This window comes from Panicum virgatum, chromosome 3K (assembly GCF_016808335.1).
Source record: "Panicum virgatum strain AP13 chromosome 3K, P.virgatum_v5, whole genome shotgun sequence".
In the NCBI taxonomy this organism is placed as follows: domain Eukaryota; kingdom Viridiplantae; phylum Streptophyta; class Magnoliopsida; order Poales; family Poaceae; genus Panicum; species Panicum virgatum.
Genome location: NC_053138.1, coordinates 928,937 through 955,825, shown reverse-complemented (window position 1 = coordinate 955,825; position 26,889 = coordinate 928,937). Strand labels below are relative to the sequence as shown.

Genomic DNA, 26,889 nt, shown 5'->3' with positions numbered 1-26,889 from the left:
GTGACGAGGTCGATCCATCATCACACACGTACGTACAAGAGAAGCAGCCAATTATTTGTTGGTCATTCAGTCGCCATCCTACAGCTACTACTAGCTTTTCCTAGGACGACAGAGACACCCATGCCTATCTCCATATCGAGCGAGGAGGGCCATGTTAATTAGTGCACATATACTTTGCTTTGGTTTTTACAAGAAGTGAATGCTTGCGATTAAACTATTAGTGCATATATGTTATAGTATTTTGGCCAAAATAAATTTCTAATTTTCTCTACCACCAAACAATTTTGAGGGTTGTACCATGCTTTGTTTTTTTAAAGAAAAGTTAGCGCTTGCAATTAAAATTTTAATGCAGATTGTTTAACCAGAATTTATATACTTATGTAAAGTAAAATTAACATAATATATTACCATAAAGTATTGATGTTGTTTAAAATATAATGTTAGTATCATTGATATGTGATCCATTTTTTTGCGAGTAAAGAGAGATCTATATCAATTGCTCATAGAGGTATTACAATCATAAGCAATAATCTGCTCAACACAGCTAGGAAAGCCATCACGCCACATGATTCAAACTCTTAGCTAAAAGTGCAAGCTTATGTGCTACATCATTGTTCTGATAGCCACTTGCATAATAGAGAAGCATGCCGGTTTCATAGTCCTCAACTCCTTGAGATAATCAATTGCCATTGCACAATCCGACTCAAGAAATATCAGCAACTGGAGCCATTAAAGTATTTTTTTCATAATTCTTAAACTATGGTAATTTATATTTTATATACTTAGTCTACATGGTGGCACACAACATATATGTTGACTCTGACTTAGTTTTTAAACATACTAATAGTGGTAAAAATGAGTGGTTATGAGCACATACATATTGGCTATTTATGGTATTTTTTCATAATAATATATGTTTGTCATTTAGACATAAATTGAAGGCATTATTTGTGTTCATTTCCATAAAAGTAAGGTGGGCAAAAATTTATGAAAAGTAAGATGCATGGTACAGTGCTATTGACATGCAAAGAAGGAAGACGTAAACAGCATGTCAACAGATATACTGGACCCTCAGGACTGTTGTTAAAACACGCAAGGTAAGGCGAAGCTATCCCGTTGTCAGTTTCATCAACAGGCCGGCCGGCTACCTACTTGGATACTTGACACCTGGCTAGTTTACCTGCAAAGTCAAATGTGTTCTTCAGCGCCTGGCATAGTGACATCGGGCCTGCTGTTTCCACTGGAAATGGATCGTAGTGGTGGGCTGCAACTTGACATTGGGCTGTGAGTTAACTCGGGAACGAAAAGACGCTTGGCCCATATATCTTGTAGTTGGGCTTAATTCCACCTTATTTAATTACTTTCTTGATCTTATTATATCTGTTTGCAGAGTGGGAAACAAACTAGGCAGAGCATGTTTTGCCCGTAACAACTGTTGCTCATCATTGATCTTAACAGATTGACACTGATAGAGTGTCTCCTTTTGTGTGCTGGCCTGCTGGGCTCAAATTTTAGACTAAATCATGCGTCCTGGTTCATCTTCTTGGGCGAAACAGCTTCAATAGCAGTACCCAGCGGCCAAGCTGCCTCAATATGGTACTCTCCATACTTCACCCTAGCCACTAGCGTTATCTCCTTTGATGGATCCAAACCTGTAGTATAATAAGCAAATAATAAAGATTACTTTTTTTAGATTACATAGTACAACACTCACAACGCACATTAAATATATACATTTTGTACTTACCAAAGCCATCCACCAGTAATGTGTATTGGTAGACAAGATCCATGCATATATAAGGCACATCAAGAACATTGGGATATGCAGCTTTGGCTGCTTGGGCACTCAACGAACAAACCATATCTGCAGCAGCTTTGAATGCCAAGGGGGTGGACTTTGCACTTGGTGCCTTGCTGTCAATGAAGCCAAACTGCAATATGATTCAAGCCCTGTTTAGTTCTCAAAAAAATTTCTACAGTATCCGTCACATCGAATGTTCGGACACATGCATGAAATATTAAATGCAGTTGAAAAAATAACTAATTACACAGTCTAACTGATTAGCACGAGATGAATCTTTTAAGCCTAATTAGTCCATAATTGGGCATTATTTTGTCAAATAACAATGAAATGTACTATAGTACCAAAATCAACAACTTTTCACAAAGCCTCAATCACACCATGCCATTCAGCATATATGTAGCTATTTTCTTAGAATGTACTGTGCATGTTTATTTATAGCATTAATTAATTAAGAGGAGTAGCTGCATGCCTGTATATACATACCTGGGCAGCTTTGTCATAGAAGTAAGATGCAACATAGAGGTTTATCTTGGCCAGCTCCACCGCCTCCATTCCACACACCATTAAAGGTGCAGTTCTTTGTTTCGCATGGTGCATTCAAGTTCAGTGCCTTGATTATCTCTACTCTGCACTTATCGTACACTGCACCTTCCGGTGAGGCTGTGGCGTCATATTCCTTCCCATTGTAGGAGTATTTACCTTAATGAAGAATGACAAAGAGCTGAGATCCTCAATTAAGGATTATTATGGATTTTTGTTAAGAAATTTTTTTTAACAAACAGGCCGGCAAGGAGGAAGCTTTATCTGTATCAGCATACCACTGAACCCACGCAAAATGCAGTGGCTAAATGGCCCATTCTTTGCCTTCAGGATCTCTACGCGAGCTGCTAAAGCACCATAATACAAGTAACTGCAGAGGCAAACATGGAAGATTCTTTTCAATAATCACAAGTCAAAAATTCAAAATGAAAATCTCACGACAAATTTTCATCATGGTTTAATGATTATTGTAGAAAAAACTGTAATTTTCCTTACAAAAATGTAATAACTGAGAATTAATTAAACAAAAAGTAAGTTATTGCAGTGTAAGTTTAAACATATATAATGTTTCTCGACCTGTGAACATAGACGTTATAATCTTTGCCCTTGAGGTACTCCTCTGTAATGTATGGATCTTTCCCATCAGGCACAGCCGGGGCATTTGCAGCAGCGTTTGCACTGATCCACCCCCATATCAATCACACCAACTGTCTTAGAGTAGTCCCCTCCCCACTTACCCAATAGATAATTCAGAGCGACCTGCAACAAATGCCACACCCACGTGCATCACAGCTTAATTTGTTACAGGCTAAGTTAGTTTGATTTTTTTGACCTAAAATTTGACCACTAATTATATTCAAAAATTTATGCAAAATGTCACTTCTTTTGTTGCAAATTTTTTGAGTAAGACGAGTGATCAAATTTAGAATTAAAAAATCCAAATGAATTATAATTTGGAAAGGAGGAAGTACTGCCTAGGAGATGCTGTTTAAAGTACACGGAAGTTATGTACATTTGTACATACATACCCATAGGTAAGACCCTTCTTGAGACCCCTCGAGAACAGTGATCCATTTGGGATTGTACTGAAATTTGCTCTTGGTGTGGACAAGATCCCGGACCTGTACCAAGAAACAACAAACTAAAGCAAGCATTCTTTGCTTGTGTATATATATATAGATTCCACAAGAGTCATAATTTTGAGATGCATCTAACGCTTCAAGAATCTCCTCTGCCTTATCATCTCCGATTAATCTCAGACCAGCTGTTGCCTGAAATTTTTATATGTTAGAAATATTTTAGTTTGAGTTGAGAAGAAACCAGATCAGATCTTCAAAGGAACTAGTGGAGATGCACGTGCCGCAGGCACGTGTTTAAAGAACAATTGTATTTAAAAATATTACATGTTTGTATAGAATAGAGGCCAAATATGTCTTTGATGTAAGTCTTTATACCTGTTTATCTATCTATAAATAATAAATACTATAAGACGTGTGCATTACAATAAAGGAAATTTAATAATACTTCTCGACATCCATGTTCCTTATGGAGTAGACAGCAGCTCTTATATCTTCTGGGATGTTGTCTGCGTTCTCAATAAAATGGCATTTTAAAACTTCAATTAGGAACCACTTTCTGAGAACAAATGGATCATGTAGAGCAATTGAAAACATTTTTAGTAAAGGAGAATTTGAGTTATAACATAGAATATCTAATGGATTGAATTACTAACCATAAAGAGCCTTTGCTGGAATGGTTGTCCATCCCACAATCTCATAAGTTCATAGACTATATACCCCATCAAGTTCCTACACATCATAAAATTTTCTAAGAACACTTAAAGTTATCAAGTCAAAATATTTCATATTTCAATTTATTGATGTAAAGAAAGGGGTGTTGGGGCAAAAAAATAAGTATTACCCGTCAAGTGTTTTTTAGGAATATAAAAAGGAAATATAGGATTCCAATCATAAATGTCGTCGTTCCATGCGGGATCTACTTCCTCCATGGCACAATCAAATGTATTCGAGGAAGGTAGTAAAAGATGGGGTGGTTATATGCAGTGCTTTGACGCACAGGTGAAGGATTAACTATCATTATGACTCTGGCCTTCCTGTCCAGTACAAAAAATGCATATGTGCCACACGAATAGAAAGGTATGATAACCTAGAATAGTAGATGTTAATATATGCGCAAGCTTTAGTTGTTATATACGAAGCATAAAAGAAATTTGAATAGAACTTACCAGCTGACATGATATATATGATGAATGACGATGGCCGAGATGCGCCGGCCGCAACTGTAGTGTGCGTGTGTCTCGTGCCTTGCCTCCTGATGGCGATATGGAATAACGCCTAGCTAGCAACCTTGCCTCCTGACGGCGATAAGGAAGAACGCCTAGCTAGCAAGTTCCCTGATTCCTTGCCGCACCTCAACTATACTAATAACCAGGCCAGATCGATCACAACCATGGAAGAACGACAAGACACCAGCTAGTTGACAATGTGAAGGCTAGCGTGTGATGGAGATGTACCTCTGCCGCCGTCCGTCTGGTTTGGTCGAGCGCTAATGCAGCAGGCTGCTCCTGGCTCGGCGACCCGCTCGCCGAGCGGGACGAGCGGCTGCTTGCCGCGCGCCGCAGCGGCCTGCTGTCGGACGGTGCCGAACTTGGTGATGATGACCCTATGAAATCGCTGATGACCCTGAGATCGGTAGATTCCATGTGTAAATTTGGAAACATGAGATCACCGTGCATGGAAATTTGGAAACATGAGGCCGCGTACGCTAACTGCTCGTAGTAGCTAATTGGTTTTCCATATGAGATTAACTGCTCATAGTAGCTAATTGGCTTTTCATATGAGATCAATAGGTGGGTACATAGGAGAGCTATGGTAAGAAAAGTTGGAGGTTTTGAGTGGAAATATTTTAGAAATAACTGTTTTCATCTATCCACCATCTTGGGACCTGCGGTGTGGGGTCATCTGTGAGGGGTAAGGGTGGTTCACTTTTGTGAGAATTGTTTTCAATTATTTCAACTTTTAGAGTATAGATTTATAGTACAGATGACATGATGATATGCTTAACTTTTAGCTATATCCAGATGACATGCGCGCTCTTAAAACGTGATCAGAGAATAATTAACAACTAACAGGTCTAACATAAAGGAGACCTGAATTGAGATTTATTTTACTGAATAATGAAGTTAGATGAAGAAAAATAAAATAAAATAACCCAAGTTTAAGCGGAGTATTTTTCTGAAGCCGGAGAGGGACAATTTTTTTGGCCTGCTCAAGAAGCGGGAGTATGGAGCTTGCAGCCTCTTGAGGTTGGCCAGCATATGAGCTTAGCCCGGGCTTTACCTGGATCAACAATTACAAACATGCAGACATAGAAGTTTAGTTTTTTTTTACCACCCATCAATCAGTAGTTTTGTTTCGATCACATGTATAGAGAATGAAGATGGACGGCTGTTCAATGGTGGCATGAATTAAATATATTTAATTTCCATGTGTTCTTTGCTGCCAGTATATTACAATTTATATTGTGTAAATCAATCTGAGTCGTAGTCATCATCAAGCACTGCACACTATCATATGTAAATCTATATCGCTGGAAGAAAGGGAGCCCATCCGGCGCTCGGCGCGTCCTTGCTGCACACCTGTTCTCCATGCGTCGCTGGTAGCCATCCGTACTTTCGCGTTGGTCGTACGCGATGCGAGGAACATGCCGCGGGAGGCCTCCTTGTCCGGTGAGCTAATCGTGTGTGCCTGGTTCATCCTTTTGCGCCCTCTCCCTCCCTTCTCTCTCTCTCCCTCTTCCGTCCCCCACCGCGCCGCCACTCTTCCGCCACCGGCATGCCCTCCTCGAGCTCCACCCCGTGGCGCGGACCACGAAGCTCGCGCCGGAGGTCGAGGACGCGGCGCGGCCCCCTCCTCCTGCCGAGCAGCGCGCGGAGGGAGCAGCTGCGGCCCGCCTCGGTTCATCCGCCTCGCCGGCCGGCAGCTCCTCTCCCGCGGCGGTCCAGCCTGGATGCAAGGCGGCGGCAGCATCAGGCCCGCGGCAAGGAGGAGTGGGGCGCGAAGGAGGAGCAGCAGCGGTGGTCTGTGCCTGCTCCTCCCGTGTCCATGGTCGGGGCGGCCGGCGTAGGCGAGCGGCGTGCAGGGGATGGCTCGGCTTTCTACTTCTCCGCCTTTGCGTCCATGGCTGGCAGCGGTGCGGGCGGATCTCTATCCAAATCGGACGCAATTACTCCTACGGCGCTAGCAGGCAGCAGCTGGATCTGTTCGGGCGGACGGGCGCGGAGAAGAAAGAGGTAGGTCGTGCAAAAGGCGGAGCGCCACGATGAAGCTGTCGGAGGCTCGGAGCTGCGGTCCTCCTTCCGCTTCCACCCCAACAGGCCGCGGCGGCCGCGGCCCTCTACATGCTCTGCACGGTGGCAGGCCCGTCTCCAGCAAATGAATCATCTGCGGCAATCCCGTCGTTGCGGATTCCCGTCGCGGCTCCCCTGCTAGCTAGACTACTAGAGGCTGGTCCTTCACGTGAGCAACCTCTTGCAACAGCTACTCGGCTACGTCTCGGCTCGTGAGCAATCTTCATATCCTATGAAATTCCTTCTGTATACCCTTTTGTTTCCCAGATTGATCTGCAATTCCTACCTACAGCCTTTTGTGTGCTCATGATTTTCCTGCAGGTCTGTCAACCATATGTGCTCGACCATTCAGCTATTCCCAATGAGGCATCTCTGTGGGTGATGAATACATTGAATAGTAAAAGGAAAGGTGATAACCTACAACTATTTCATCATTTTCCCAATGTTTAATAGTATCTTATTATCAACATGATACAGATATGTTCATCTTCCTTTTCTAAGATTCTCAAATCAGTTTCTTTTTAATTAACCAAGGAGGTATTTGGCAAGTTTTTCTACTCTGAAACCTACCATAAATCTGGCACCTGCGCACCTCAACTCTTATACTTTTCATATCACCTCATATAAATCATCTTTGACTTTGCTGCCAATATTGAAAAATCATCTGGATAGTTTTGGCTACATCTTAATGCTAAACAGGGTACATTGTTTACCTACAGAAGCTATTTAGTTCACTGTTATTAGGTTTGTAAATTTTATTCCCCGTCATGTTGCTTTCATCCCTATAGCTTTATTTACCTCTGTTTGGCCACATGGACCATGGACAATCAATTTACCCAAGAGAAAATTACAGTGTGTAGTTCAGTAGACCCTGCAATGATTTTAACTTATTAGAAATTACACATACTCTTTTCTTTATTAAAAAATAAAGAAAGATAGTAAAAAGATTGCATGTCTAATTAAGTTACATGCCTATACTCAGTGTTCTAATTTGCTCTACCTCAAATTAGTATGTATTTTAGTATACTAGAATTTCATAGGATAGGAGTACAATCAGTTTAGATTGAGCATACTCAGATGTTTTTTTCCTTTAAAATTTCATAGGATAGGAAGGTACAATCAAATTGACTCTTTTCTCATTTCCTCTTTTATATTTTGTAGTATTCTGTTGCCCCATGACATTATCAAATTATTTTTTAAAGCATTGAATATGTGTTATTTCTCAAGGCACCTACAAGGTATCAACCACATATAACTATGTGCACATTTTGTGGGTGTATAGACTCGGCGGCCTAGCACCAACTATACATCCATATCGCTGAACCAAACCGTGGCCTGCGGAGCCATGTGTTACTGTTACCACGTGGGCCCGTGGCATGTGCTGGCTGTCATCACACGTCGTCCTTCCAACGAACGTGTCGCCTCCGTGTTCTGCCGAGCAGAGGTTGCGTCCATCCTAAGCGGAAGCCTGCGCGGCGTTCTTCACTGCCAGAAAATCGATCACGCCAGGTTATCTAGCCGGACGTCCTCACCTCGCGGTCGACGACGCTGTCATAGCTACAGTCCCCCTTCCGCTCCGACAGGTTGCAAGTTGCAACTGCAACACTCTACATGTTCTGGTCGGTGATTTAAGCCATCTCCAGCAAGCGAGCCATCAGCAGCAACCCCGGCATTGCTGATTCACGTTGCTATCGTCTCCTCTGCCAGATGCGATTCGCTCGCAACCTCCTGCGGCAGCTACTCTCCACACGCCTCGCCGTCGCCGGAGATGGTCCGTCTCAATTCTGCTAATCAGGTCTGAACCACCTGACCATATTTGTTCCTCACGCGTGAGTGCCAATTCTGGGTACAGCTAGCTCCCCTCTCTCCTTAAATGGTGTAGTAGTGGATTGAAACCATTCATGTACCCTCTTTTCTTTCCCAAATTCATCGGCGACTACTACCTGTAGCCTTTTGTGTGCTCATGACTACAGGTGTCGAGCAACCAGCACGCAGCCAATCCCAGTGAGGCATCACGGGTGATGAATTGACCTGCAAAACAACAGAAATGTAGTCAAGTGAAAGAGCATGTTACAACATATTACAGGTAGGCTATCTATGCACTATAAAACAACTAAATCCTTTCGATTCAAAGATATTGGTCTTCCAATTGTCTTATTATCATCATGGTATAAATGTGTCATTTTCATATTCCTAAGGTTCTAAAATCAGTTTCTTTTTTCTTAATAACTGAGGATGTATATGGTATGTTGTTTTACTCTGAAACCTACCATAAATGTTGCACCTCAATTCTTATACTTTGCATATCACCTCATATAAAATCATTTTTGACTTTGCTGTCAATATTGGGAAATCATCTGAATAATTTAGCCCACATTTGCATGCTAAACAGGCTATATAGTTTAGCTATGAAAGCTATTTACTTCATTGTTGTTAATTTTCTTTCCCGTCAAGTTGCTTTGATCCCTGTAATCTCATTTACCTCTGCTTACCCAGATGGAACAGGGACCACCAACATCGACATAAGAGAAAGTTACATGTATCAATTTTTTCCATAGTTGAGTAGATCGTGCTTTGACTTCAGCTTATTTTGATTTCCATCGAGTCTTTTCTTTGTTAACATACTTTGACATATATTGCAGCTCTTTGTGCTATTCAATGTTCTGAAGTAGTCAGCATAGCAAAAAACGTTACAGGTCTAATTCTATCTCAATCTGTGGTACCCAATGTTCTGAAGTGTTCTAAAGTTGGCATATATGATTTTAGTATACTAGAACTTCATAACATAAGAAGGTACATCAGTTTAGTTTAAGCATATATACTCAAAGTGTTTTTCCTTCAGAATTCTCATTTCAAACCATGCATGATAAGTCTGTTCACCCCCAGTAGTACCAGATTATTTGTTTAAAACATTGGATTTAGAATGTTGCTCAAGGCACCCAACAAGGCATCAACCATATGTAGCGATGTGCTTTTTTCTTACTATTGATTACTAAATTAAGGGGTTATTGATTTCATATACCGATATTCCTTTATAGACTTTACCCCATGAATTGTAATTCCAAAGAGTGACAACCATGAATATACTTTTTTTCTATTTTAAAATTTTAGGTGCAATCATGAAATTGCTATGTAGTGATAGTTTCGCCTTTGATTCTAAAGGTTTGGTCCTTTGGGTGATAGGTTTCTTTTCTTTTCTCATTGCTGGCTTTTCTTGCATGTTTTTTTGGTCCTATGAATTACGGTAGTAATATTAGTTCTTGATATTTGAACGGTTACATATCTCTCACAATTCCATAGTTTTTCCTCTCATGTTGTCTCCTTGCTGAAAGTATTGATGTCAAGATAAAATAATGTGTCGGCTCTTCAACAAATTGAGTACTAATTCATTTTCAGGTATCAGTTTAAAAGTGGGCAGCCGATAACCGGTGGCCACTATCTTGCACAAGCTGCTCAGAGCCTCAGATGACCCACTACATATATGCAGTTATTTGTGCTTTATCATTAACATTTGTCATTGTCCTATCTTTATTTTATATCTTTGTAATGAATGATTGCATGCCGTGGCCAGTTCTTGACTTCTATGCTTTGGCGTTACTTGATACCTGTGTACTGTGTATTACTTTGCCGGCCGTTAAAAAAGGTCTTGCTTTTTGTTGTATAGACTGGACAAGATACACACCAGCGCTCACAAGCAGCACCGGCGCGGCGAAGCACGCCAATCTTGCTAGTATATATACCTTGGCGAAGAACTCGATGTCGTCGCTGATCTGCACGAGGTCGAGCTTGTTGTCGAACTTGAAGACGTGCACTCTGCTCCCCGTGCTCCCGGCGTCGAAGATCACCCCGTACTTGTACTTCCCCGCCGATCTGGCAGCTACTGGCTCGTCAACCTGGCCGCCTTTCCGGCCAAGCGCGACGCTACCTGAGGGACCGAAGCCGGCGACTAGAGGGGGGTGAATGGGAGCCGATCAAAATTTCTCTCGAAATTCAACCCGTCGGCCTATATTCTAAAATCACCCAAGCCTTCAAGCGTTCTGACCAAAGTTTGGAATAGCTATGGATAAGCTAAACCAACACAAAAGGCCTCGAACGAGCGAGCGAAACCACGAAGCAAATCGGAAGCGAATCGAGAGAAATCACAGAACTGATCTGCCAGGACCGGTCTGACCGGTCGGGGGCCTGAACACGGCTAGACCGGTCTGACCGGTCTTGCCTACCGGTCTGACCGGTCGGCACCCAGAAAACCCCGTGAACAAGACTTTAAACCAGAAATCTTGAGCAAACGAAGTCCAAATCTGATGAAACTTGGAGGAAAGCTTCGTACCTACCCCAAGAACGTATCCCAAAGGGATCTCACCCTAAAGATATCCATAGCACGAGAATTTCGGGATGAGATCAAAAGGGGTGGGGTTTTCTCTAGAACTCAAGAAATCGAATTCGAACGAGCTAGCGATTCCAGAGGGTTTAGGACAGGGCTAGAAGCACGGGAATCACAGCAAAGAACTCGTAACCTTCTCGCAATCAAGTGTGCCAAAAACGAAGTCGAAAATCCATCGCACAAGGCACAAAACGAGGAGATGGGATTGATTCAAAAAGCCCAGAGGGCACGAGGAGGTTAGGGCCTCCTTTCCCAATCAAATCCACACAAGGTCTCACAAATCCATCAATCAAATCTACTCTAAAGAGAAGAACAGAGGGAGAGGAACACAGGGGCGGCGGCCTGGGAGATAGAACAATTCACGGACGAAATACAAAAGCCGCCCTGACTTAATACAAGTGAAGGGGTATTTATACCTGCGGAGACCGGTCAGACCGGTGCCAGGGACCGGTCAGACCGGTTGGTCTGCAGTATCCCCCTGTACACGATCACATCTGACAGCTGCGGTTCTTTCTTTGAAATGAAGTCTTCTCCACGATGCCGCCATCTTGATGAAGATCTGGTCCGCGGTTTTGGAGGGTCCGCGAAACCCAGGTAGGTGGCCGGTTTTGAGAAAACCGCCAAAACTCCTCGCGCGGGAAGATTCCCGCCTCCACGCCGTGGCCCTAGACGCCGTTCCCGCCTCGGCCTTCTGACGGCCCTAGACGCCGCCCGACGCCCGTCAACTCCTCGCCCGCAGCGAGGCCCTAGACGCCGTCGACGCCCGTCGCCTCCGTCAGTCCCGAGACCGATGCCCGTGCCTCCACGACTTGGCGTCTTCAACCGCCGTCCGCCTCCTTGGTTTTGTGGCGCAAACCAAGAAACCCGCCTTCCGTCGTCGCTTGCGCCCTCGATCCAGGAGTGGACGCAACAGCTGCCGCCCGGCCCGAGCTCCGGTCCCGGCTGCCCTTCACCGCCGTCCACCGCACGGTCCATCGGCCACAGCACCTCCACGGCAGCTCTCCGTCGACACTTGACGCCCGTGTACCTGCAATCCAAAGACCAAGCGCACGATCACACTGCACGGTTGACAATTCATTCATCACAGGCAGGATAGAGTACTCGCGTTCCTCAATCTCCCCCTTGATGAGTGCATTGTCAACACACCACCTGAAAACAGAGAAGTGATAAAATAGAAGCAAGAAAGTGAAGAACTCAAGCAAGTGACAAAAAGCTCAGAAAGTCAAGAATAGTCACTTACTCAAGCACAGATCGATTCCCTAAGATAAGGGCAACAGCTCGACGCAATCGATCAAAAACCAAAACATGACTCCTCAAAAACAGAGGTAACGCTCGATGCAGTCATGCAAGAAGCAGAGGGAAAATGAGGAAAATCAGGAGCCAGAAACAAAGCAGACACTCCCAAACCAAAGCTTTTCCCTCTCACAAGTGCAACTCTCCCAAAATGCTCTCCCAAAATGATGCACTCTCAAAGTCCTGTGCACAACAAGTTTTTCAAAAATCAAACAAGTCTCCCCCTTGTTCGGTCACTTCTCCAAAAATTCTCCAAAAATTCTCCCCCTTGTTGGCACATGCACACATCAAGTCTAAAAAGACCTAAAGCTCCCCCTGAAGCTGAAACTCCCCCTGAACAAATGCTATGCAATGAATGCAATGTAGTAGGTGTAAGTGAAAGCATTCAGGGATACACAGATATGAGCAACATCTAGTCACAAGCACATGTGCATCCATAAACGAGACCTGCATCTAGCTCAACAGGGTATATCAAATCAGTCTAGAGCTAGGCAAGTTCAGTTTAGGAGAAATAAAAGCATCACCCATGATCTAGCACTAACAAGTAGGGAAAGGAAAGCAGTGCTAATCATACTCATACAGGTGAGCCAAACTCAACCAAAAACAAGTTGCAAACATTCATCTTTCAAACAAATTTACATGAAGCAAATCTTAGTACCAGGGGTTGAAAGTTTGTCATGCTTTACTTAGCAACGAGGCAAAGCCTATGCCAAAGACAATCAGAAGCTTAAGGCACTCGTTTCAGTCATGCACAGCCTTGCCCGGGTTCTCACAAGTGCAAAGTGAGCCGTCCCGAAAGCTCGATCAGTGCGACAAGCAATCCCACCTGGATCTTTTCAATCCATTTCAAGAACAGTTCAAGCAATTTTATCAAATTTAGATCATTTCAAGTATGAATTGCTGAACGAAAGGCTATACTAGCATGAATAAGATAGCAAAGCATAACAACACGCCCTAACATGCTAGTAGCCAAGACAGGGTGATCATGTTTTCAGATTTTCAAATCAAAATAGCTTAACTCAGATGATGTCATATACACAGTGGAGCAAGCTATACATGATCAAATTTATCAACTCACACTAGCAGGCACTAGAAGATCATAGCAATGTATACAAGAATGCTAGTGCAAGTGAGGCAATGCAAAATGCAAACATGTACAATGCAAATGCACAATGCAACTAACAAACCTAGAAACCAAAAAGAAGCAAATAAAACCTACAAAGCTAACCAAAGAAAAGTCAGTGATCAAAAGGGGTAACAAACCCCAAGCTCCCCTCGCAAGCGAGCAAAGGTGTGCTGCTCAAGCGGTTTGGTGAAAATATCTGCGGTTTGCCTCTCTGAAGGGACATGGTTCAGGTCTATGTGTCCTCTCTCATGGTTGTCTCGCAGGAAAAGGAATCTGATATCTATGTGTTTGGTTCTGGAGTGTAGGACAGCGTTCTTTGCAATGCTAATGGCTGACATGTTGTCTACAAAGATGGGAACTCTACCGAAACTCAATCCATAATCCTGCAAGGTTTGTTTCATCCAAAGGATCTGGAAGCAGCAGCTAGCAGCGGCAACGTACTCAGCTTCTGTGGAAGAAAGCGCTATGCTAGCCTGCTTGCGAGAGGACCAAGACACCAAAGATGTACCGAGAAATTGACAAGTGACGGATGTCGACTTGCGATCCAACCGACACCCACCGAAATCGGCATCAGAAAAGCCCACCAAAACTAGAGAAGAATCCGCAGAGTACCAAAGACCAAATTCAGGGGTGAATTTCAGATACCTGAAGATGCGTTTCACCACCTGCCTGTGGGATGTGCGCGGAGAAGCCTGGTAGCGCGCACAGAGACAGACGCCGAACTGGTTGTCCGGTCGCGTCGCCGTCAGGTACAGGAGAGAGCCAATCATGCTCATGTACTCCTTCTGGTCCACCGCCTCGCCGTCCAAGTCCTCATCAAGCACCGTCGATGTGCTGATCGGAGTCGGCTGAGGAGACAGGTCGCTCATGTCGAACTTCCGCAGCAAGTCTCTAGTGTACTTGGCTTGATGAACAAAAGTGCCCTGAAGAGTTTGCTTGATCTGCAGCCCAAGGAAGAACTGCAGCTCACCCATCATGCTCATCTCAAACTCCCTGGACATCTGCTCAGAAAACTTGGAGACAAGAGCGTGAGAAGAGCCACCAAAGATAATATCATCCACGTATATCTGAACTAAAAGAAAATCAGTGCCAGACCGCATGAGGAACAAAGTTTTATCCACACATCCCATTTTAAAGCCCTGAGCCAGCAAAAATGTTTTCAATCTATCATACCAGGCTCTAGGTGCATGTTTCAAACCGTAAAGAGCTTTCTGAAGTTTATAAACACGGTTTGAAAACTTGGGATTTTCGAAACCAGGGGGTTGCTTCACATAAACCTCTTCTTCGATAAAACCATTCAAGAAGGAAGATTTAACGTCCATTTGGAAAACTTTAAAACTCTTGAAAGCAGCAAATGCAAGAAAGATTCGAATAGCTTCCAAACAAGCAACAGGAGCAAAAGTCCCCTCAAAATCAATACCCTCTTTTTGGCAAAACCCCTGGGCAACAAGACGAGCCTTGTTCCGAACAACCAACCCATCCTCACCCTGCTTGTTTTTGAAAACCCACTTCGTTCCGATGGGATTACAAGCAGGTGGAGGCTCGACTAAAACCCAAACTTGGTTTCTTTCAAAATTTTCAAGTTCCTCATGCATGGCATTGACCCAATTAGAATCAGAAAGAGCGTGTCCAATATCCTTGGGCTCAAAAGAGGCAACAAACGCTGAATGAGCAAAGCCAGTGATACTTGTTACCTTGGACCTGGTGACTCGCTCGTTGAGATCACCTAGCATCTGTTGAGGTGGATGGCGGCGCTGAATGTGTCGCGGTGCTTCCCTTGTCGAAGTCGCCTCCTCCTCAACCAAAGCTGGTGTCTCCTCAGGTGCATCTGGTGAAGCCTGAGTCACCTGCTCGACCGGCCCCCGGGAAGTAGACGTAGTCGGGTCGGGGCCGTCGTCATCGTCCGAGCTCGTGGCGGAGGCAACTGGGTCCACAACACGCGTGGTAGCCTCAGCCTCACCCTCCGCTGCTTCTTCCTCCTCATCTTCAAAGATGGAGGTGCCGAGCTCATCATCTCCTGCAACTTCAAAGACAGAAGAATTGCACGATGCAGTCTCGTCGAAAGTGACTTCACAAGTCTCTCTGACGATGTTACTATCAATAATCAGCACACGGTACGCTCTAGAGTGAGAAGCATAACCGAGAAAAATGCTGTCAGACAAGCGAGACTCAAACTTATCAAGATTTCCATCTTTAAGCACAAAGCACCGGCAACCGAAAACCCTGAGATGATCAACACGGGGCTGGCGTCCAAACCGCAACTCGTAAGAAGTCCTGTACATGAAAGCACGCAAGAAAATGCGGTTGGACACATAACAAGCGGTGTTAACCACCTCAGCCCAGTATTTGCGAGGAGTCCTATGCTCATCGAGCATCGTCCTCGCCATCTCAACCAGCGTTCGATTCTTCCGTTCTACTACTCCATTCTGCTGTGGAGTGTTCAAGCTCTTGATCACTGTAAAAGGCGTCAAAACGAGCGTTTTTTAATTCTGTGCCATTATCACTGCGAATCGCTCGCATGGCCTGGGGTAGCTCATTTTTCAACCTCAAGATCAAGTCTCGAACAAACTCGAAAGCCTCATCCTTGGTTCTCATGAAAAAGACCGAAGAATAGCGAGAAAAATCGTCCACGATCACAAGAACATACCACTTCCCACCAACAGACATCACCCTAGAAGGACCAACTGTGTCCATGTGTAGCAACTCACCAGGGTGAGCGGTCATCACCTGATTAACAGGTGGATGTGAAGTAGCAATCATCTTCCCGTGGCGACAAGGATGGCAAACAAGGTCCTTTACAAACTTCAATTTGGGCAATCCTCGGATTAGGCCAAGTGAGCTAAGTCTCGACAACAAATCGAAGCTCAAATGTCCAAGTCTCCTATGCCACTTCCACAGATCAGAAGAAGGACCAGCCAACAAGCAACGAGAAGGACCAAGAGGAGTTCCAGAGAAGTCAACCAAGAAAACCCGATCGCGAGGTGTAATCCGGCAAACCAAATCTCCTCTGGAATCCAAAACACGCGAACAACCCTCCTTGAAGCGAACCTCAAACCCCTCATCAAGAAGTTGAGAAACAGAAAGCAAATTGAACCCAAGGTTTGAAACCAAAGCAACATCTCTCAGGGTAAAGCGATCAGAAACTCGAACAGCGCCAAGTCCACGTACCTTTCCTCTTCCATTATCCCCAAACACAATGTACTCCTGTAGGATCAAGAACACCGACTAGAGGGGGGGTGAATAGGCAGTTTAAAATCTAAAGCCAACAACACTAGAGAGATTTAATTAGTAACAAAGGAAAGCCCTATGTCATGCTATTACAATCTCTAGATGGGTTTGCAACCTAGGGTGACAAGACACGAATCAAGCTCTAGTAAAGTAAATTGCTCAAAGTAAAGACAAGAATAAAAGTGAGCAAGAGAAGTAACCAAGCTTGACACAAGAATATATCCCGTGGTGTCGATGACTTGCCGGTCACCCCTAATCCATGTTGAGGTGGATTCCAAGAATCAACCGCTCCTCTATCAAGAACCTCTTGATCTTGAGCCGGCTTGAATCAAGGAACCGCTCCACACCTCGATTCCACTAGAGTTGCTCTTCACCCCTCCGGTGAGGTGAGCACATGACATCTCACAACCGAAATCGGGGCTCCTCAACAATCTCCTTGGAGGAGCTCCACGAAATCCACTTCTCCAAGCCGTCTAGGGAGCGGCAACTCCCAAGAGTAACAAGTTGATGACGCTTGCTTGAAGTATCCCTAATGCCACAAAGCTCAAACTCTTGATGCAATGCACTAGGAAGCTCTCACACTCTCAAGAATGCAATCTCTAAGCAAGTGTGTGTGAGAGAGGGATGCCTTAGCTCTAATGTGTCAAGAATGCTGTCCAAATGTCCAAGAGAGCCACCCAAAGGCCGGGCATGGGGTATATATAGACACCCCTTCAAAAACTAGCCGTTACACTCTTTTCTGCGAAGTCGCGGACCGTTCGTGTTTCAAAAACCGGACTGTCCGCCGTTATGAACCAGTGAGTTAGAGTGCATTTAATGCATATCAGAACTAGCCATTAAGCCCTGGCGGACCGTCCGCAGTTAAGAGTTCCATACCACCAGAGACTAACAACGTCTCTGGAACAACTTTGAGATTAGCCTGCGGACCGTCCGCGCCTCAGGAGCGGACCGTCCGCAGTTCACTTTTCAGCCCAAACCAGAGAAACAACCTCTCTGGTACAAAACTGAGATTAGCCGGCGGACCGTCCGCGCCCCATGGCCGGACTGTCCGCCGTTCAACTTTGAAGCCCAAACCAGAGAAACAACCTCTCTGGTACAAGTTTGAAATATAGTGGCGGACTGTCCGCCCACCTGGGCCGGACTGTCCGCGAGCCCACCAGAGACTTTGCAAGCTCTCTAGAACGATAGCGGACTGTCCGCCCATCGGGTGCGGACTATCCGCCGTTACTCAGTCAGCTCTCAACCTTAGTCTTTTTCAAATCTTTTCAAAACGCCGTTAGCCCTCATGCATGCAACTAGACATTTTGAGCAAAATGGCATTAAAGACCCGTCAAGCATGAGTATACAACCCCTCTTAATAGTACGGCTATCTATCCAACAAATCCGGTCACTTTTCATCCACTAAACGCCTTGTGACCGGTAAAATGCAAAAGCCCTATTTTATACCTTTGCCTTGAGCCCGAGCTTTGCTCATCATCTCCAAAACTCCATACGTTCACAACCAAAACTCTTTCATCCGTGGATTAACCTATACTCATCATCTCAAATGAAATCGTTAATCCACAAACCGTTGTCATTAATTACCAAAACTCGAATTAGGGGCCTAGATGCTTTCAACTCCTTTGAGCGCATCGGGGTGAGGCTGGAGAACCATTTGTCATTCCCGGTCATATGGCGCGAACAACTGGAGTCCATGATCCACCTGTTCTCCAAGCCTCTGACCTGCACATCAGTAGTGAGACAAAGGGTGAGCAAATGTCTCAACACTGGGGTTAGCAAAGTGAGAAGCAAACCAGTGTCGAGCCATTTGCTCTACAGAAGGGTTAGCAAAACCAGACAAAGTGTATCCCTCGTCCCATCTACCGCGTGACTGACGAACACCACCGCGAGGAAAGCGTGGAGCATCGAAACCTCTTCCAAAGCCTCGGTCCCGTGGTCCACAGCCGTACTGAAAACGACCAGGAGCACGACCGGCAAAGCGACCACCCGCTGGAGCACGGTAATCACCACCGTCTCCCTGACCTCCACCTACACGGCGCGCCCTAGCATCTTGCCTACCACCACGCCGAGAAGGACCATGCACTCGAGCAGAGTACATGTCCGCGTTCCGTCTCTCCTGCTCTCGCCTCACAGCCCGCTTCCTCCTGAAGCAAAACTCCTCCAGGTGACCTTCCCTGTCACAGAACTCGCAGTGGTACCTCACCTCACGTTTGGGAGGTGGAGGCCTAGCCTGCGGACGGGGAGGAGCAGCCCTCTTCTTCTGGGCAACCTGGGCTACGGCAGCAGGGAGCGTGTCGAGGGAATTCCTCAGCTCATTGGGCTTTGGAACCCAAACCTGCTTCTGCGGAGGTGCTTTCAGTGGTTCTTTAAGCACACCATCCGCGGGGTCAACAAGCGAAGGCTGCGTGCTCGTGCTAGCAGTGTTTCCAGCAGCCTTGCCAATCTTACCATACAACCTGTCAAAGTCTGACTTCGTGTATGTGTAACCGACCCCAAACCCATCACCACGCTTGAACTGCTTAATCATCATGCCCAACTGTGGCTCACTGCTAGAAACCCAACTCAGAATCGCCCTAAGATAGGTATTCTCATTCTCTAAGTTGGCTTTCTCTACCGCAAGACTATCCAGATCAGCAATCAAATCAGGGTAAACAGAGCAGTTAATAGGTGGGCTAGACTCTATGACCTTAGTATTCCCAAAAGACTTGATCAAAGCGTTCTTCTCATCTAGCTCCGACCTAAGCGTGGGACAAAGCTTACAAGCACCAAGCAAAACTGGCCTAGACTTCATCTCCTCTAGCTCGCACACAACAGTAGCAAACTTGGACTGCAACGAAGCTAGATCAGACTTAAAGATAGGACACTCATAGCATTCAAGCACATCGCTAACAATTGGAGCGTCCTTAACCAGTTCTAGTTCATGCTTGGCCTTAGCGAGCTCATGAGACACGTCTGAAAGCGAAGTCTTAGCAACATCTAAATTTGCGACGTTCTCATCATGCTTGGCACGGAGAGCAACAAGATCGTTCATGTGAGATATGCAGCCAGCACACTCATCCTCACTAGATTTCTCCCTAGCACAAGCCAGCTCAGCCCTAAGCTTTCTACGCTCTCTAGCTGCTTCCTTAAGCAGCCTTTTCTGGTTGTCGAGAGCGGCGTACAACTCCCTAACCTCTATATCTAGCAGGCCAATCGAGGAGTTTACCTCTGAATCACTCTTGGATCCAGGAGAAGAGTCGGCGTGCGTCGGTGTAGCATGTCCACCTGAAGACGCACGTGCACCATTGGCTTCGCCCGCCATGGTGCAGAAACCCTTGCGCCGATCGGCCGCCAAGCACAAGCCGATGAAGCCGGTGGCTTCCTTGTCCCGCTTCTTCTTCTTCTTGTCGTCGTCGTCGGAGGTCGGTGAAGAGGAGCGGTCGGTGTCGGAGCTCTTGTCTAGGTCGCTGAGCTGCGCCAGAAAGGCCTTCTCCCACTTCTTGGCCTTGTACTGGAAGCGCTTCTTGAGCGACTCCTTGTCGAAGCATCCTCCCCGGTCACGACTGCGGTGCTTGTGGCGCCAACGCTCCTTGTTGGAGCCTCCCTCGTCGCGGTCGCGGTGGCGGTAGTAGTCGAAGGAGTTGTTCTGGCCACTGCTGGACTTCTTGGGGCAATCGGCGACGAAGTGGTTCAGATCGCCGCAGTTGTAGCACCCGGGGTTCTTCTTCCTCTGCCTGTTGTGGTAGACGCGCTGGTACTTGCTGATCAGGAGACACAAGTCGTCGTCGCCCAGCGTCTCCAGCTGCTCATCTGAAACAGAAGGCAAAGAGGCAAGAGAAAAGCCAAGAGCAGAGTTAGCATTAGAGCTCGATCCACCTGGGCTAGTCAAAAGAGCGACGCTCTTGGAAGGAGGGGCACCATTGAGCTTGGCTCATGTCTAGTTATCCACCTCTGTGGCCTTGAGCTTGCTGAAAAGCTAGTTCACCGTCAGAGTCTCATAGCCAGCAGAATCAATGATGGTGTTCACCTTGAGATCCCACACCGAGCGATCAAGTGCGTAGAGCAACTTGAGAGCCTTCTGGTGCTCTGTGTACTCAAGGGCATCAGCAGATCTGTTCGCATTGACTTTGTTCACAATCGACTGAAAACGACTGAACATCAAGTCAATACTCTCACCCGGCTCATGTGTGAAGTTCTCGTATTCATGCCGGTGAGTCTCGAACAGTCTAGCCTTCACCTGAGGTGTGCCCTCGTGTTAGTTCTCAAGGCACGTCCAAATCTTGTGGGCTTCCTGAAAACCCTGGACGCGTGAGAACTCCGCACGAGAAACGCCAGCGAACAAGGCATTAACAGCCTTGGCGTTAGCCTCGTGCTCGGACACCTGAAGAGGTGTAGTCCGAACGGCAAGCACCTCGTAAGCCTGGTTCTTGGTAATCTCCCAGACATCGGCTCCCATGCTCTGCAGGAAGGCTCTCATGCGAACCTTCCAGTAGGCATAGTCCTCGCAGGAAAACACCGGGATCTTCCCAAGACTCGCCATGGTCGCCAAGTGGTTTTCGAACCGGTTAAGGTACTGAAAACCTCAACCAAGCTCTGATACCAATTGAGGGACCGAAGCCGGCGACCAGAGGGGGGTGAATGGGAGCCGATCAAAATTTCTCTCGAAATTCAACCCGTCGGCCTATATCCCAAAATCACCCAAGCCCTCAAGCGTTCTGACCAAAGTTTGGAATAGCTATGGATAAGCTAAACCAACACAAAAGGCCTCGAACGAGCGAGCGAAACCACAAAGCAAATCTGAAGCGAATCGAGAGAAACCGCAGAACTGATCTGCCAGGACCGGTCTGACCGGTGCAACTGACCGGTCGGGGGCCTGAACACGGCTAGACCGGTCTGACCGATCTTGCCTACCGGTCTGACCGGTCGGCACCCAGAAAACCCCGTGAACAAGACTTTAAACTAGAAATCTTGAGAAAACGAAGTCCAAATCTGATGAAACTTGGAGGAAAGTTTCATACCTACCCCAAGAACGTATCCCAAAGGGATCTCACCCTAAAGATATCCATAGCACGAGAATTTCGGGATGTGATCAAAAGGGGTGGGGTTTTCTCTAGAACTCAAGAAATCGAATTCGAACGAGCTAGTGATTCCAGAGGGTTTAGGACAGGGCTAGAAGCACGGGAATCACAGCAAAGAACTCGTAACCTTCTCGCAATCAAGTGCGCCAAAAACGAAGTCGAAAATCCATCGCACAAGGCACAAAACGAGGAGATGGGATTGATTCAAAAAGCCCAGAGGGCACGAGGAGGTTAGGGCCTCCTTTCCCAATCAAATCCACACAAGGTCTCACAAATCCATCAATCAAATCTACTCTAAAGAGAAGAACAGAGGGAGAGGAACACAGGGGCGGCGGCCTGGGAGATAGAACAATTCACGGACGAAATACAAAAGCCGCCCTGACTTAATACAAGTGAAGGGGTATTTATACCTGCGGAGACCGGTCAGACCGGTGCCAGGGACCGGTCAGACCGGTTGGTCTGCAGTATCCCCCTGTACACGATCACATCTGACAGCTGCGGTTCTTTCTTTGAAATGAAGTCTTCTCCACGATGCCGCCATCTTGATGAAGATCTGGTCCGCGGTTTTGGAGGGTCCGCGAAACCCGGGTAGGTGGCCGGTTTTGAGAAAACCGCCAAAACTCCTCGCGCGGGAAGATTCCCGCCTCCACGCCGTGGCCCTAGACGCCGTTCCCGCCTCGGCCTTCTGATGGCCCTAGACGCCGCCCGACGCCCGTCAACTCCTCGCCCGCAGCGAGGCCCTAGACGCCGTCGACGCCCGTCGCCTCCGTCAGTCCCGAGACCGACGCCCGTGCCTCCACGACTTGGCGTCTTCAACCGCCGTCCGCCTCCTTGGTTTTGTGGCGCAAACCAAGAAACCCGCCTTCTGTCATCGCTTGCGCCCTCGATCCAGGAGTGGACGTAACAGCTGCCGCCCGGCCCGAGCTCCGGTCCCGGCAGCCCTTCACCGCCGTCCACCGCACGGTCCATCGGCCACAGCACCTCCACGGCAGCTCTCCATCGACACTTGACGCCCGTGTACCTGTAATCCAAAGACCAAGCGCACGATCACACCACACGGTTGACAATTCACTCATCACAGGCAGGATAGAGTACTCTCGTTCCTCACTACCACTACAGGCGGCGCCGGAGGCAAGGAGGAGAAGAAGCAGGGCAGCTGTGAGACCGCCGGCGAGGCAAGCCATTGCAGTCATTGCGTCGCAATGGCCTCTCTAGTTATAGGCCTATAGCTAGTAGCTAGTAGCCGGTCGGCCGGGGGGAGCTGGGGCTGAGGAGTGAGGCCTATAGCAGTTTATTTATTTCAAAGTTAGAAGAGAATGTAAATTAAATTTCAGGAAAGACGCGATCACACGTGTAGCACGAGAGGTGTCTAGACTCCTTTTTTGTGGTTCTTTCTCGACATCGACCTTCTTTTACCACCTTTATCTATTATCTTATTATTTGGCCAATAAACGGAGCTTCCACATTCGCTCTCAAGGTCTAGAAATTCCCACGTTAATTAGAGAAAAATGAAAAATTGAAATTACCCACCACTGCCATTACGAAAAAATAGTCCAAAATACCCATATACATATTTATAAATTATCCACCAGTGCCACTAAAATATATTTCTATTTATAAATATAAATATATTCATCGTTTTGCATATATATCAAACTACATATCGTGCATGCCTATAGGATACTAGCGACGCAAACAATTTACATGTTTTACCACACACATATCTTATTATATCACCAAAAATCGAAATGGACCTTCATGATTATATTATTATTAGTCAAAATAAACAAAATAATTCTAGGCTTTGCACTATATTAGACTACCACATGGTCTGCAGTGATCATGATGAGAGGGTGGCCAAAGTTGGGCCAGCGATGAGGATCACAGAGTTGGAGGCTAATAACAAGGGTAAGCGCCGCGCCGCAAGGTTCTTCATCCTCCGTGGAGTCTGGAGACTGTCCATCATCTACTGCCTACTGGTGATTTTTGACGTGCATATCCGCAGACCCAATGCAAGCACAAGGCCACTGCACGTCCAACCTAACCCTTTTTCGCAATCCTCCTACATCACTGTCCTTGCCGATGGAGAGTTCTTGATATTACTCCAAAGGTTTGTTACCAACATTGCTACAAGACATTACCGCACCTTACAATTAACACCACAAGCTCAGAAAAAAACTTAACACCACAAGCAGATCAAGAACTAGGACAATATCGATCAGACCATGATTGGTATAGTAAGCTCATCAAGCTTGAACATGAACATAGGTTGCTAAAATTCTAAATGAAATCTTGTGCTCTGCACTATGGAGATTTGTTGGCTTTCAAAAAGCAAGAAACTTGGATCAATTATTCCACAACAAAAACTAGACCATGGAGGCATGACGCCATGCAACAGATGATAGAATTAAATATAGTAGCAATAGACGACTAAGAGGATCATAAAGTAGAGAAGCTAGCAAAAGAACAACTGAGTCAGTTGAACTGAGCAGTAGGCAGCTGCAAGGGTTGGCAGATAAAAAACATGCTACTACTACTAGCGAATGGTAGTAGCTAAGATCGAGGAGATAGACAGTCGTGACAGGGTTACTGTTGTGCCCTTGCTATACGGCCACATCACTGACAACGAAAGATGTAGGCAAAAGGAGGCACCACTGCACTAGCAGCAGAGAAGCACTCTTAATTATTGAAGCAAGTAGCATGTGATGAGAAAGATTTAAGTTTATAAATAATAATTAGATAAAAAAATATAAGATATATTTAGAATATCAATACTAGCCGCGTAAATGTGCGGGTCACCTCACTAGTTTGTATGATTCTCGCTGATCCAACCAGTGGTGCTCCTGCTTTTTTTTTGAAAAGTAATATGAATAATGGACGTGCCAACACGCATCGCATTCGAATGGGGTGGCTGGTCCATCAGTGTCCCATCAAAACTCTAATCAACTTTTTGTAGATAGTGCAACTTAGAGCAAGTATTATGATGTAAGACTAGCTGATTTATATCTACGTGGACGAGAGAGAAATGATGATAGAGAAGTGGATGGGCGTTTCGTGAAGCGCGTGCAGTGGCCGACAAAGAGATGATGTGCATGCTGCTACTGGCTGAGCAGTCCTCTGTGCATTTAATAGCGGCGGCCCCATCATCATGGCGCGTGCTTTACCACCTGCAGCGGGCGAGGAGCGAGCGAATCTATTAGAATTGCTCTTAGATTAAAAAAATTGAACACACGAGCGTAAACCCTCGAGATTGATGAAGATTAAATCGGTAAATTTTCAAAATTGATGAAGTCATTACGGCCGCCTCGCTGTGGTCAGGTTAGGTTTGTTTGTAATTCTGCATGTCTGCCAATGCAAATGCAAAGTGGCACTTGGGCCCTTGACAACCTTGGAAACAAGTGCGTGGTGGGCTGCCAGTCATCTTGGTTCCAGCAATTGACCTGATGGTCACCTTACCCAAGCCCACCGCGTGCTCCACCTAGCAACTGAATTTCCATGCCCACCACCACCGATCATTCTTACTACTAGTGTTAGCAAGCATCACTTGTATCCTGATGTTGCATGCTCCCAGAACCCAGAACGAATTGGCCCCTATGATCATTTGCACGTGCCGCATCCACAGTTCCAAGAATCTCTAATCCGCATGCCACTTTAATTCCCTGCTTGTGCTCGGATAATGTTAGCTGTTGCACTCGGTTTGCTGCTCGACCGGACCTCAATGACCATGCAGTCTTTCAGAGTTTCAGTTCAGTACTCAGCCGGGATCAGAACTGGGCAAATGAATCCTATCAATACTTGATCAGATTACTTGATTTCCCCACATTTCCTGCCCCAACACTATTCTCTTCGCAGTATATATACGCCCGTATGCCTAAAGTGTCAGATCACATGCATGTTGTCTGTACCAGCAGAAATGCATGCAAACTGGGCAGCAAATGGCAATCACCAAAAGATGTTGTACTATCGATCGAGGTTTGGATTCATCATGTACAAAGAGGCTAGGTAGCATGCATTTGACGAAAAAAGAGCCAAACTCGTAACAAACTGACTGAAGGCAATATATAAAGCCAAATGCCAATAAGTAGGGCTTTATTTCCCTGAATGCACGCAGCCGTTTCTTTGTCGCGTCTGGAAATCTCATTAAAACCGAGCGAGTCTTGGCTGTTGCTAGTGCACCCTGTAATTTGTAATCATCTGATCAAGGGACAGTCGGTCGTTCTTTGAAATAAAGGCAAAGCCTATGCAGTGACCCACACGAGTGTTGTTTCGTGTGATCTCATCAGCCTATGCGTCCATCGATGCGCTGCAGCCAATGAGGCATCAAGATCCAAGTTAAGGACAAAACAGCAGTTTTGTTTCTTGCAAGGCAGCCCGGCAGGAACTGAAAAACAGGACTGCTCGTTTCCAAGAAGAACTGAAAAACAGGACCGCTTGTTTCCAAGAAAAACAGTATTGTTTGTTTCCATAAATCTTCCATAGACACATCACCTACAATTTGTGCTTGTACACCAGATATGTGTAAACGCTTAGCAATTGTGCCAAATCATAGTACTAATAGCAGTAACACATAAAAATAAAAGTTATCTACTAGCAACTAGTTTGCCTACGCCAACTACTAGAAACAACCTTAGGTAATCATGAATACTAAATGCCAAAAAAGGAGAAGTGCCACACGTAAGAGTTTTTTTTTTGCCATTTGTTGAAATTTTGGGAACTCCTCCCACCAACAATGGTTCTACCATCGAAAGCAATGCTACATAGTATGAGAAAGTAACTAAGTACGATGTTTAATATAAGTATAAAACAAATCACTATAACATTATAGTGTTTGATGACATGCAATTCCTAATGATAATGAAATGGTTATATACATGATGATCAACAATGGCTTGGAAGAAATTTTCTATAATAGTGTATACCATTCATGTAATAAGCTAATAAATATTTGTTTAGGACTTTAGGGAAAATAAAATGTATAATTTTTAAAGAAAGTCTCACCTCCTAATGCTTTGCTTAACCATTCTAGTAATTATTTTTTGCTATTTAAGATATATTTTGTTGTTTGCGGAGAGTATCACTAACACCTAAAAA

At 45.6% G+C, this 26,889-nt stretch overlaps 1 long non-coding RNA gene and 1 pseudogene across 5 annotated transcripts; one reads left to right on the top strand and one right to left on the bottom strand.

Annotated features, from left to right (window-relative positions):
• Positions 1 to 1,349: 1,349 nt before the first annotated feature.
• On the bottom strand, positions 1,350 to 22,991 carry LOC120700317 (annotated as a pseudogene).
• LOC120696578 lies at positions 6,062 to 10,318 on the top strand. 5 transcript variants are annotated; one of them, XR_005684225.1, is made up of 3 exons: positions 6,062 to 6,925; positions 7,035 to 7,122; positions 7,996 to 10,318. It is a non-coding gene; the product is annotated as an uncharacterized LOC120696578 (long non-coding RNA). The 5 variants fall into 5 exon arrangements; XR_005684228.1 differs by having other exon boundaries at positions 6,114 to 6,925; positions 7,035 to 8,508; positions 8,687 to 10,318; XR_005684226.1 differs by having other exon boundaries at positions 6,115 to 6,925; positions 7,035 to 8,332; positions 8,421 to 10,318.
• Positions 22,992 to 26,889: the final 3,898 nt, after the last annotated feature.